Source organism: Hoplias malabaricus, chromosome 18 (assembly GCF_029633855.1).
Source record: "Hoplias malabaricus isolate fHopMal1 chromosome 18, fHopMal1.hap1, whole genome shotgun sequence".
Classification (NCBI taxonomy): Eukaryota; Metazoa; Chordata; class Actinopteri; order Characiformes; family Erythrinidae; genus Hoplias; species Hoplias malabaricus.
The window spans coordinates 26,216,491-26,229,604 of NC_089817.1; the positions used below are offsets into that span (position 1 = coordinate 26,216,491).

At 39.8% G+C, this 13,114-nt stretch overlaps 1 long non-coding RNA gene across 1 annotated transcript; it reads right to left on the reverse strand.

Annotated features, from left to right (window-relative positions):
- Positions 1–2,741: 2,741 nt before the first annotated feature.
- Positions 2,742–11,488, reverse strand: LOC136675084 (uncharacterized). The gene is made up of 4 exons (XR_010796133.1): positions 11,251–11,488; positions 9,458–9,511; positions 8,515–8,563; positions 2,742–5,882 (listed from the first exon to the last, which is right to left on the reverse strand). It is a non-coding gene; the product is annotated as an uncharacterized lncRNA (long non-coding RNA).
- Between the last annotated feature and the right edge of the window lie 1,626 nt (positions 11,489–13,114).

Below are 13,114 nucleotides of genomic sequence, written 5' to 3' on the forward strand. Positions count from 1 at the left end.
ACTGGTTCCTACAGACTTTCTTGGACGTGTTTGAAAGTGTGCTATACATATTTGTTCTCGGAGAATTAACTATTCACAAACCTCGAAGCTTTAACATTAACATTAACAAAGATGGTTTCAGTGTAGCAGACTTCACCAGAGCAGTGTTTCTCTCAATAAATACATTCAGAAATACAAAAAGTTTTATCTCTGGTGACCTGGAAAATTTCTGTGGGCTCTTGAGGACAACAACCTCCAGCACAGGGCCTGAAGTAAACAGGATACCGTCTCTTCCTGCGCGGAGACCTATTATCAAGTTAGTGAACGGAATACTCATTGCTCATATTGTATTAAAGGGCTTTGTGTGTATTAAAGACACACCACATGCCTTCTGGTTCTGGAGATGCAACATGCTACAACTTGGTGCTATCCTTGCTCTAAATAAAACCCATCCATCGGTCCAACTCACCTTCTAATTATAAAGCAGGTGCTACACCAGTGGGTGTGGTACTGCAAACCATCAGCTAGGAAGGCACACGATGAATCAAGTTACACATTTTTTTGATCCATTTGGATTGGACGTTTTGTCATTTTTTCACTGACCTTGCCCAGTCTGAGGGCAGCAGTGCTGTCACCTGTGGCAGGGGGACTATAAAAACCTATTGATGACTCCTTGATTACTTTTCCTCCGTCCTTCAGCTCATGACCCAGAAATCGATTGAATTTCACAACCTTTAAGGACATATCAATTCTTTATGTGCTCAGAGGAATCGAGGAGGGAGGAGGCTTCCAGAGTGAGGGTATCCTACACATACTTTTCATTGCTGCGTTTGTCAGTTACAGGGGTGTCCAGACTTTTTTCAAAAGGGGGTCGAATTGGATCATATCAAACGTCTCTTTTCCAAGTAATAAATTATTTATTACAGTGTATTCAAAATATGAAAAGCACAAATATAGAGATTTTATATTTATTAACTATTCCAATTCATTTAGAGCATTAATTAGCTTAGTTTGTTTGGCTTAGTTCATTAACACATTGGTGCAATATCCTATTCATTAGAAAGGAAAAACTGCCGAGTGCCAGTTGGCCACTAATGATGTATTCTTTAAAGTGAAACCTCGGGCCGCATTTGGTCCAGGGGCCAGACTTTGGACACCCCTGGTCTGTTACAATCTCTGTCACTACAAATGGGACATAGAGAAGTGAGGAAGGAAAATTATTTAATAGACACAACTGATGACAATTCAGCTAACCGAAACTGTACCAATTGAAGAGGGCCTTAGTGTTTCAGGGAAGAATCAGGACATGGCCCAGACGTCGCTTAAAATCTACTCCTGTCACTTTTTTTTTTTTAAAGCGTGGGCAGCAGGTTTGACCAGCCCAGTCCCATTCATTCAAGTCATAAGGATTGTGTCATTCCTGCCTTCATTGTGTAAAACACTCAACACAATGCAATCTATCAAAATAAACCTTGTTTACATGCATCCGTCTTAAAGGCACAGAAAATGTTCGTGTATAATGAACATATAACTGATGCATACTACCAATGAGAGGACCTCAGGATTTAAATAATAATAATAATAAAATAAAATCAATTTTACTTTTAATTATATTATGGTGAAAACTAAATTATTTGGAATTGTAACTAATCAGGAGCAGAAATCGGGACCCTTGCGTTACAGCAGCAGTCCACAACCCCGGTCTTGGTGTTAAGATGCCCTGGATATAACTGATCAAACTAAACATCAAAGCATGTTTACATTTTCAGGATAGAGAAACCAATTACTGATGATTGATTATTTGAGGATATGCACCTGGTTAAGGAGTCTGGGGTCTAAAGTCTTTGGTTTTCAGTTAGACATATTCTTCTTATCATGTGTGAACTAAGGTCAAAAGTTAACCCAAGCTGATTGCATTGCTTCTGCTAGTATATATGTCCAATTCTACATACTTTAATCAAGGTCTATACCACTATAACTCAAAGTGGCTGACGCCGTTTACCCTTTGGCTCTACCAAGCCTCAAAAGGTCATTAACTGAGGAATGACTCCTTGTTAATTCCACTTCAACTTGGTTACACGCATTAATGTTACATGAGCACCTAAAACTGAACAATTGATAATGTGTTGGTGATGAAAGGCCTGTTTGTGGAGGTAGCAGATGTGGGAGTAAACTGAGAAACTGGGGTTCACCTGATTTAACCAAAAGAACAAAGGTGTGTTTATGGTGTCAAATCGGGCAGAGGGACAGCTGGATACGTTGAGCCAAAGCCCAGATCTTAGGCTCCACCTCATTTTAATTCCCGAACCCAAAGTTGTACGTGTTAAAAAATACAGAGGTTTACGTATAGTGGTGTTTTCCAAACTTTTAGGAGATGCATAATAACATCTGTGGAAAAACTGAAATACTGGGGTGCCTGTGTAAACAACTAGCTTAACGTTCCAAGCCAAAGCAGTTTGAGGTCAGCAAGGCATTGCCCAACTAGAATTTTCTCTACAGCAGTTTCCACGTGATTACAGCTGTGAAATGTTTCTTTTCCACAAAAAACTTGGCTCATAGAGGATTGTCTAATGAAGCCGATACAAATTATAGCCTTCATTTTCCGCTGTCTAATGCAAGACCTCAAAGTCAACCATATGATAGCACATGAGCTGGACGTTGCACAAGATTTAAGTATCTGTTGGAATGTTAACTTTTCCCCCTCACATCAGAAACAAACAAAACTATTATTTTATGAAAAAATACCCCACAATCAAGAAAGCTTGCATATTTATTCAACTACTTGTTAAATTGCCAAAAAAATACTTGAACAATACAGAGTGCATCATCATCATCAATCACAAGCTGACTTTTTTTTTTTTTTTTCTTAAACACACCAATTGTTATTACATATTATCTCAGCATACTACAGGTCTGTCCCAAAACCTAGTGAGCTGCCTAGGTAGGCACTGACTCCATAGAGAGCTGTTTAAGTAGACAGTGTTCTAACGGTCGTCTGTCCTCATGAGGCAGATTATTGAGGCGCTCTAGTTAGAGAGCGATTGTGTCATGGCTTGTTTCCGCCCACCGCAAGCAACCAGTGTTTTTTTTTTTAGGCTAACATCGCCTCGTTTTCAGCGCTGTAGATTCTAATCTTCCACTTTTTTTATTTGTGATTTAAATCATTTTTGCTCTGGGAGAAGAGCGAAATAGATGGAAGTCGTTCTGGAGTTGCATCATGGAATTACCTTCTCAGCTGAGGAAAGGTTCGACGCTACCTTAAAATTCAGCCGGATTAAGATATCTTAGTAGGCAGCATAATGAGGTATCTAAGAATCGGGACAGCCCACGTGTTGGGAGCACACACACTATGGCGTAAAATGCTCTCTACTTTTACAGCTCACTACATTTTGGGACAGACCCTACATCAGACCCTGCCTAAGCTATTTGCTATTTACAAGACAGCTGGCATACCTAATCTACATGAGGAAACACAAATGGAATTAGTATCAAGATGAAAAACAAAAAAAACGAGAAGTGGAAAGCATGCTGTTGATGTGCCATCAACACTAAGGAAGGATCTAGAGCAAGCCGGGAAGGTCCCCACTGTAGTGGAAAAAAAAATGGAAGACAAAGAAACTAATGTGGGCTTTCAGGTTGGTCACTGAATTAGGATTGTTCAAAAGTATGAGTTAACTGGAAGCAAAGACAAAACTGCAAATACTGCAGGACAGTACTTGGCTACTTAACTGAACTACCCAAAAGAATAAAGCTGTTTGGTTTTTATCCTCAAAACAACTCACAACTCATTCACAAACTCATTGGTTAAAAATGTCAATGAGACTCATTCAACTGTGCTACATTATTTTATATATATATATTTTTAAGCCTGGAAAAGAGCATGATTGGATTGTGTACTGAGTGGGGTCTCGGGCACTGGCCACACAGAACCCCAAGAAGCATCCAGTATTTACCAGCTGGTGAAGTATATGCAGCAGATTGGTAACCCTGAACCAATCTATCCATGAAGGCATTCCACCAAATAAGAGTTCTCAGTTAGATAATGCTTGGGCCAAAAATGTTTAGGCGAACTGCCGCTGCTTTTGGGCAGTCAAGAGATTAACTGACGAATCCTGCAAGGCGGAATAACCCTCAGATAGACACAACAGACATTGCTGTTTCCCTGGGTATATGGGCATTTTTTCACCTCAAGCAAGACAAAAAAGAAAAAAAAAAAAAAGATGCCTCAAAAAGAATTCACCCTCCCCCACCTGCAGAATTTCTTCCATTGTAACTAGGCAAAGAAAACCAAAATGGCAACATCTACAAAAGCAGTGACAGCTTTTCTGATTTCCTGTAGACTAAGTAATTAATCGCTGTAGTTTCAGTAATTAGTTGCTAAATTGTGCAAATACACTCTGGTTCCTTAAGACTACTACATCAAGGAGGAAGAGCTCACAAATGGTTTGCTATATCTTCTATTGCCAAAATGACTAGTGCCAAAAAGTGTAACTACCCCTTTATACTGACCTTCCACCTTAAAGGGAAAAGATTGTTTGATTGCAGTTTTGTGATTGCTCCCGCTGTTTTATGATCATAAAATTTGCAAGTTTGTCTCCTCAAAGAAAACTGTTCCTTGTGGTCTTTTTTACCATCCATCCTTTGAAATCCAATGAGAAAGCCGCACAGAAACAACAGGGAGGGAGGGGGGTGGGGGGGAGTCCATCCAGACCAAGTTACGATAACCATACAACAAAGAACCAACACCTTCTCTGAACGTGAAAATATGAAATAACCATCTTAGCTACCTTACCAAGGAGCAGATTAAAGTCCAAAATAGCACCATTCATCAGTGTCTCAAATCCGTGGCAGCATCTCAATCACTTACCACAAGGAAACGATGCATTTTCTACAGCTACGGCTATATCACAACGCACATGATTACACTTTAATATACTAGCAAAGCAAAAGAAAAACAAAAGAAGCCATAAATTTTTAACAAAGCAAGGTTAAAAAAACCAACAAACAAACAAAAAAAAACTATGCACTACAAAGCATCTAATAATTGCATGGAAATCAGGGACTCTTAGCCTCAGTAAATACTGTAGAGTGTGAGAATATAGGCTTTTAGTTTAGTGTCTAGAGACAGATCAGTTGCTGTAGTGTGGAGGCATGGGTTGGGCTGGAAATGAGGGAGGGACCCAGGAATCTGAGGGCCTGCCTAATTTGATGAAATCCGGATCTGGCAGAACACAGATGTTGGGTAGGATGATGGAAGAGAAAGTTTATTTGGCTTGTGAATGCATTTGACCATAGCAATGTTACTGTAAATATTTAGAAGAGGAACCTTATAGGGGTGAGTGTGTAGTCAAACGTCTTTGGTAAGTACACAGAAAAAAAAATGCAATAGTACAAAAACTGGGGGGAAATAAAAAATTAAATAAAAACAGGATCCTACTTTGTGGGGAAGTGGACAAGTGGATGACATGCTGCTGCAAGTTTTCTTGGCCCCTGGGGGCCACCTGTGGAAGTTGTAAACAACACAGACGTGTGGGTCTTCACAGCTCCAATCTGTCAGGTCTGTCACAAGGTGCTTTGTGTCATTTGGCATCACTCCGTCTCCTCCAAAGTACATGAACATATCATCAAGGCTTAGAGTCCCAAGCATTTTCTAACATATTAAAATCACACAGATGGGGAGGTCATCCCCAGAGTCATAATTCATCTTTACCACATACCATACAAAATAAGGATATATAAGATTTAGAAAACAAAAAGAAGAAGAAATTATACAGGGGGATGCCCCCCTCCTCGTTTGGTGTTAATGGAGAGACCATTTCTATCCTACATCAGGTGGAAGGAATGTCGAGGTTTCTCTGCGGCTCCCCTTTGCCCTGGTCAGCACAGGGGCCCAGCTGTTGACCCTGAGAGACATAAGGCGATAACGGTCACAAGTTTAAGTCTGCATTACTATGCAATTTTCATGATAATGAATGTTGTGTATATAAATTGTATGAATGCATCATATCAGATATGGGCATCAGTCCAGTTACCATATCGATTCAACTCAATTAAAATCAATTGGAAGCCTTTGCAAAACTTTCCTGCAACACTGGTCACTTGCATACCACTGTTCTGTGTTGCCAAGTGGTTTTGCTATAACACAGGCTTTAATTCAAGTGTGTCTGGTCCTGAACCTAGAAAACCATCACCGTAAAGTTGAGTTGCCTCCCTATTCTAACACAACTGGTCCGGGTAATGAAGGCTTCCATGGGCACTGGTGCATTATGGCTAGGTTTGCTGTGTCTTAACTGTCCAGGATGATACATCTCCAAAACCAAACTTGGGCACTCCTGGACCAGGTTAATCAAAATATAAATATGTAATGTTCTCAGTAGCACACAGCATACTGTTAAATGACTAAAGTTAATCTACTCTAATGCCGCAATATAGACCTCCTTTTAAATATTAACAAGGTTTTGCATACTTGCCACTCTTACATCCATACACCCCCACACTTCTGTCAGTATGTAACAAGATGTGCGAAGATTTGATTTTGTAAAATGCACTGTGTATGAGCCTTACGTAAGGCAATCTGTGTACAGACAATTTACATGTAGGTGTACAAGTCAGCAGTTGGTTTCAATTACAACCCCAATTCGAGTGGAGGGACGTTGTGTAAGACATGAATAAAAACAGTATACAATGATTTGCAAATCCTTTTCAATCTACATTCAATTGAACACACAACAAAGACAAGATATTTAATGTTCAAATGGATAAACTTTATTGTTTTTGTTTTTTTGCAAATATTCACTCATTTTGAATCTGATCTGAGGCCTGCAACACATTCTAAAAGAGTTGGCACAGGGGCAACAAAAGACTGGGAAAGTTGAGGAATGCACAGATGAACAGGGTTAATTGGAAACAGATGAGTGTCATGATTGGGTTATAAAGGCAGCATCCCCGAAAGGCTCGGTCATTTACAAGCAAGGATGGGCCTAGATTCACCACTTTGTGAACAACTAAGTGAGGAAATTGTCCAATTGTTTAAGAACAATGTTTCTCAACGTACAATTGCAAGGAATTTAAGGATTTCATAATCTACACTCCATAATTAGCATCAAAAGATTCAGAAAATCTGGAGAAATCTCTGCAAACAAGCAGCAAGGCCATAAACCAAAATTGAATGCCCCTGACCCTCGATCCATCAGGCGGCACTGCATTAAAAACTGACATCATCCTGTAACGAACACAGTTCGTCGCTCCATCCACAAGTGCAAGTTAGAAGTCTACCATGCAAAATGAAAGCCGTATAACACCACCACCCAGAAACGCAGCTGGCTTTGTGGTCCACATTTCAACTTGTTTTTGGAAATCATGGACGTTGTGTCCTCCGGGCCGAAGAGGAAAAGGACTGTCCCGACTGTTATTAAGTTCAAAAGCCAGCATCTCTGATGGTATGGGGGTGTGTTAGTGCCTATGGCATTGATAACTTGCACATCTGTGAATGCATCATTAATGCTGAAAAGTACGTACAGGTTTTGGAGCAACATATGCTGCCATCCAAGCAACGTCTTTTTCAGGGACGTCCCTGCTTATTTCAGCAAGACAATGCCAAGCCACATTCTGCACGTGTTACAACAGAATGGCTTCATAGTAAATGATTGCAGGTACTAGACTGGCCTGCCTGCAGTTCAGACCTGTCTCCCATTGAAAATGTGTGGCGTATTATGAAGCGCAAAATATGACGATGGAGACTGTTGAGCAACTGAAGTTGTACATCAAGCAAGAAAAAAATGGGAAAGAATTACACCTTCAAAACTTCAACCACTGGTGTCCTCAGTTCCCAAACTCTTAATTATTGTTTAAAGGAAAGGTGATGTAACACAATGGTAAACATGCCCCTGTCCCAACTCTTTTGGAACGTGTTGCAGGCCTCAAATTCAAAATTAATGAATATTTGCAAAATGTATCAGTTTGAACATTAAATATCTTGTCTTTTTAGTGTATTCAATTGAATACAGGTTGAAAAGGATTTGCAAATCATCGTATTCTGTTTTTATTTATGTTTTACACAACATCCCAACTTCACTGGAATTGGGATTGTAGATCTAATTTAGAAAAAGGATTTTTGCAATTTAGTTTTTATACACTATGAAGTATAGAACACTTTCTTTACATATATGTATATTTGTAAAATCTGATTACACTAATCTAGTGCTAGACAAGATTTGCAGTCTAAGAATTTAGAAAATCTACTATATGGCCAAATGTTTGTGGACATTTAAAATTCTGCATTTCTTCTGAAGGGTTCCATTTTGCTGCAGAAATGGCTTCTACCTGTCCAGGAAGGCTTTATACTATATTTTGAAAAACATCTGTGAACATTCAATGGCTTCAATGGTACTAGCAATGGTAATGCTAATGCCCCAAAGCCCAGAATTATACCCCTGGTGACAATATTTATTCCAACAGCATACTTATTCCATCTAACAGCCATTTTAATATTAAAATTATTTACATTTACTTTAAATTATTGTTCAAAACACTCACCTCAAAGGATCCACCATTGCTTCTGTTAATCTGATTCAGAAGTAGGAACCTTGGAGAAACAGCAGAATCATGTGAATGAGTACTGAAGAAAAAACTGTACATGCATTTGAAGACATCATGCCTCAAATGGTCACAATACATTTACATTTCTTTGAAATGATTCATTTAAGAAAATGTCCAAAGAACAAAACTAGTACCAAACAAATATGCCATATGCATCAGTGAGGCATGTGGGACTTTCTGTCAACAGTTGCACAATAGAAAATTTTCATTATTAATTAAGAAATTGATCAAAATATGATCCAGGTCTGCAGCTTCCACATCCCCTCCTCACGCCCCACACCCCAACATGATGTGCAGTATAACGGTCCCAAGCGATCCAGATGATTGGGCACGGTTTAAAGAATGCATTCATTTTGGGTGCAAGCCGGCTTGGACCCAATAGTAAGGGCCAGGCACCTGCTCAAATCCCTTCTATTCCACTTCCCTGACTGCAGCTTGGAGCGCCTCCAAGTCCAGTCAAACGAGGTCACATTTTTCCCCCGCCTCAACCCGCCACTGTGAGCACGCTCGAACCCAATGAACCTTCAGCCTGCTGCAGCGCAGACGGACTCTGGAAAACACACCCCTACTGACACAGCTCCAGCTGAGAGAGGAGCCACAGCCTGATGCCAACACTGACACAAAGGCAGACACTACCTGGTACAGTTGCAGACCCAGACTAGACGCGAGAATATCTTAACAACGGGGTGCATAAATAGATGCGGCACATTCTGAGAGGGGGGTCCAATAGCAAATTTGCTTAGTGACAGAAAGAATGCAACGATCAATACCCCAGGTATGCCATGAAACAGAACAGTAACTTTAACAATACTCACATTGTATTACAGCACAATATTTTATAAAGTGGAAGCAAAAAAATAAGAGGAAAGGAAGTGCTTACCATGATTGTCTGCACAAACAGCTCTTGCACTGCAGTGGATTAAAGGAGAGAACACTGCCAGACAAAAAGAGAAAGAGAGAGAGGGAGAGAGAAAGACGAGTGGCTCATGAAATGGCTGAGACTGAAAAGACTATGCAGAGGTGTCAGGCATGCCCTTGGTGTGTGCACTGAGCATTTTACAGATGGGGTGGGGAGCCGACTGCAACACTACCCTGCTAAAGAAATAAAAAACGGGGTGGGGGGGGTGGCCATTTCGTAGACCGGATGCAGGATGCATGATTTCATCTGTGTCTGCAGTTGCCAAGCTGCAGACTAAATTTAGGACAGTGCAATTCATGCAGCCATGGATTTGACAAGGATTGGATGGAGAAGCAGGGGGAACCTTGAAGATAAAAAGCACGGTGTGAATGAGTAAAGCAAGGAAGGGGGGGACCTGGAATGCAGTTGAATGGCTTGAATGACATCATTGCTCTGCTGCACCACGACTAGGCATTCCCTTCATATGCTACATGTATGAAAACGACCAAAGGACCGGAACGAAGCAGGGAATGAAGACAGCTAGCGTCTAAATCTAGAACGGTGCGATCCATGCAGCCAAAACTGCTGGAGCCCTCAAAACCAACAGCGAAAGCCAAGACCAGACGAGTCTGCTTATAACACAGAGAACATCCGACTTTAAAAATGATAGTTATCACTGTGTTTAGACTGAAAATTACCGTGTTTCTACTAAGGAAGGAAACTAAGGTTGGGGAGCGTACGAATAAATTCAGCTTCAGTCTCTTCATTGTCCCAAAATAAGGTCCTTAATTCACATTTGTTTTTGACTGAGGCGACGGTTATCACCTGAGGATAAAGCTCTGGTTCGTATTTCTAACGGTCGCCGGGTAACTTGAAGCGCTTTCTCAACCTAAATGATAAAAACATAACGGAAAATTCGTTTTCTTAGCAGGACTTCGACGTTTATCCGTTGTTAGTCGACGTCCGCATCCAATGTTAAATATAACTACGGCTGACAAATCTGACAGGAATTTCAGCTGTTAAATTAAACAATGCTAGCCTCGGCGCTAACCTAGATAGCGGTTTTTTTCTGAGAATTATCGCTGAAATATCTGTAAAATGTGGAAAGCTCCGCATTAAAATGCACATAACCTTCAAATTAAGGTAGTCTAAGATCAGGACTGTCCGTGTTTAGTTGTTTTACTTCAAAGCTCCGACTTGAAGCTTCGGAACTAGATCCACGAACAAAGAAGCGGCAGCTATCACCAGCTAGCGATAACTCGCCTAGCCTTTAATCAAAAGGCAGTTAACGTTAGAACACTGCAAGTCGTTGAGCTTGGCTTCACATTCGCCACTTTATTCGAATTATTCACGCCACCTTAAATACTACATTGGCAACTACATTTAAGGTGGAACGACAAATGGGCACGATTAATGTAGCTTGCACGATTTCAGGATGTAAATCTGACTAGACGTGCATTTAAGACACTTACGTATGTGTAAATAGAGTTAGTCCATATTTAGTGTTGTACATATTGTCAATAAAGACACGGGAAGCAAACCCAGTCTAGCCTAGACCAGTCTGACTGGACATATATAGACACATACTGTCTGCTGACTTGCAGCCCATATTTGCCTTATTTGACCCTCTCGGTTAGATAGTGAATAATACTCTACTTATAGAAAGAACGAAACAATCATTAGTACATTGCACCGAGGATATACCTATATTAAAACGGCAAGTGTTTTCAACTGCAGCATGTTTTAATAGGCGGTGGTGAACTTACTGAACTTACAGTCTAATGCCTTTGTTGTCCTCTTTTCACCCGAAGTTTCACAGCAGAGCTTGCACGGCGAACCAAGCCAATTCAAAATGACTATATTAAAGTTTACGTTCGTTGAAAAAACAGCACGGAAAGCCGCTCAGCAAATAACTACATTCAATAATGAGCTGATTTTTACTTAGTGCGAGTGGCATGGGGCCAAGCCCCCCATTTCGGCTGCACTGCAGCCCGAACTAGACTCTGCTTAGTCCACAATCTGCTGTGGGCAGGATCTCCGTCTGGTATAAAGGGGCGCAGCTCATGGAGCCAATCAGAACGCTGGGCTCTGACCAGTGAACAATCTGATTGGTCTGCTGTCTTGTGCTAAAACCAATGAACACGCATGGGGGGGGAGGGTGTTATTAATCCTAGTTTTCTATTGGCTACAACAAAACCCCTCCTGACCAGTTACCTCCATGCAAAAATGACCGTTCGACATTTGCATAGTTTATGAGTCACTAACCGTTTTTAACCCTTTGTACACATGTATTTAGTATTATGTGTAAAATGTGATAAGCTTCAAACACTAAATACATAAAAATTAACAAATATATCTGACAGTTCTTTAATATTATTATTGCAAGAATCAGGGTTTTCGTTCTAAAAGAGTACACATATATACATTATTTGCTTAAAAATTTACTGTTTGGATTATGTTACAAAAATGTTATTTTATTGTGAAGACAATAAGCCTCTGAAGCTGATCTGGAGAAAAAAATTATTTTAAGAACATTTATCAAAATCCACAATTAAATTATTTGTGTAAATGTTGTCATAAGAATAAAGGAACAAAACTGATATTTGAAAAGATAGAAATAAGCTTTTCAGTGATACATGGTGCAAAATTATTGAGACTATTATGACAGAGCTACAGTTAAACAAACTGCCAATAAACACATACTTTTGAGATTTGACATTATTTTATTACTGTATACAAGACAATATATTATGTGTTCATCATTCATTCATTATTTGTAACCGTTTATTCAGTTCAAGGTCACGGTGGGTCCAGAGCCTACCCGGAATCACTGGGTGTAAGGTGGGAGCACACCCTGGAGGGGGCACTAGTCTTTTGTAGGGTGACACACAATCACACAGTTATATGTTATATATTCATTCATTCATTGTCTGTAATCGCTTATCCAGTTCAGGGCCACGGTGGGTCCAGAGATAGCATGAGGTAGGAACACAACCAGTAGGGGGCACCAGGGTGACACACACTCACACAGTCATATGATATATATGCTATATTTAAATATGAATGTAAAATATGAACAGTAAAATTAATTAGTCAGTAATTTCTATGGGTTAATTCATGTTTGTATGAGAGTCAGAGCTGTGTGTGCAAATAGGGCTTCACCAGGTGATATAGCTGTTGTCTAATGATTCAAGAAGTTTAATTAATTCCAAGAAGGTACGCTTGGTAAGTAATTTTTGGTTATAGATTTGTTAGTACTTTAGTCTTATTAACATTTAAATAATGCCCACCTCTATCTGTTAAATAAATATATTTTCACTAGCATACACTTCCAAAAGTCAAGTTGCATGAAAGCTGTCTATTTACTGTGTATATCAACTTCTATGAACTATCAATGAATTCATTCAAGCATCAGAATTAATATACCATTCCAAAAATAGGCAGCCTGTGTTATAATGAAATACAGCTAAAAAGAAGAGGCAAGAGGGGCTAGAGGGTTATAAAACCTTTGAGAGGTATTGAGGCTTTAATTATTATATCTAATCGTTTAACCTCAATTTCTGATCTCATTTATATTCTTGTGGCAGAATGACATCAAATCCTCACAGCAATGGTCCAATGTCTAGCCTAAATGCTTCC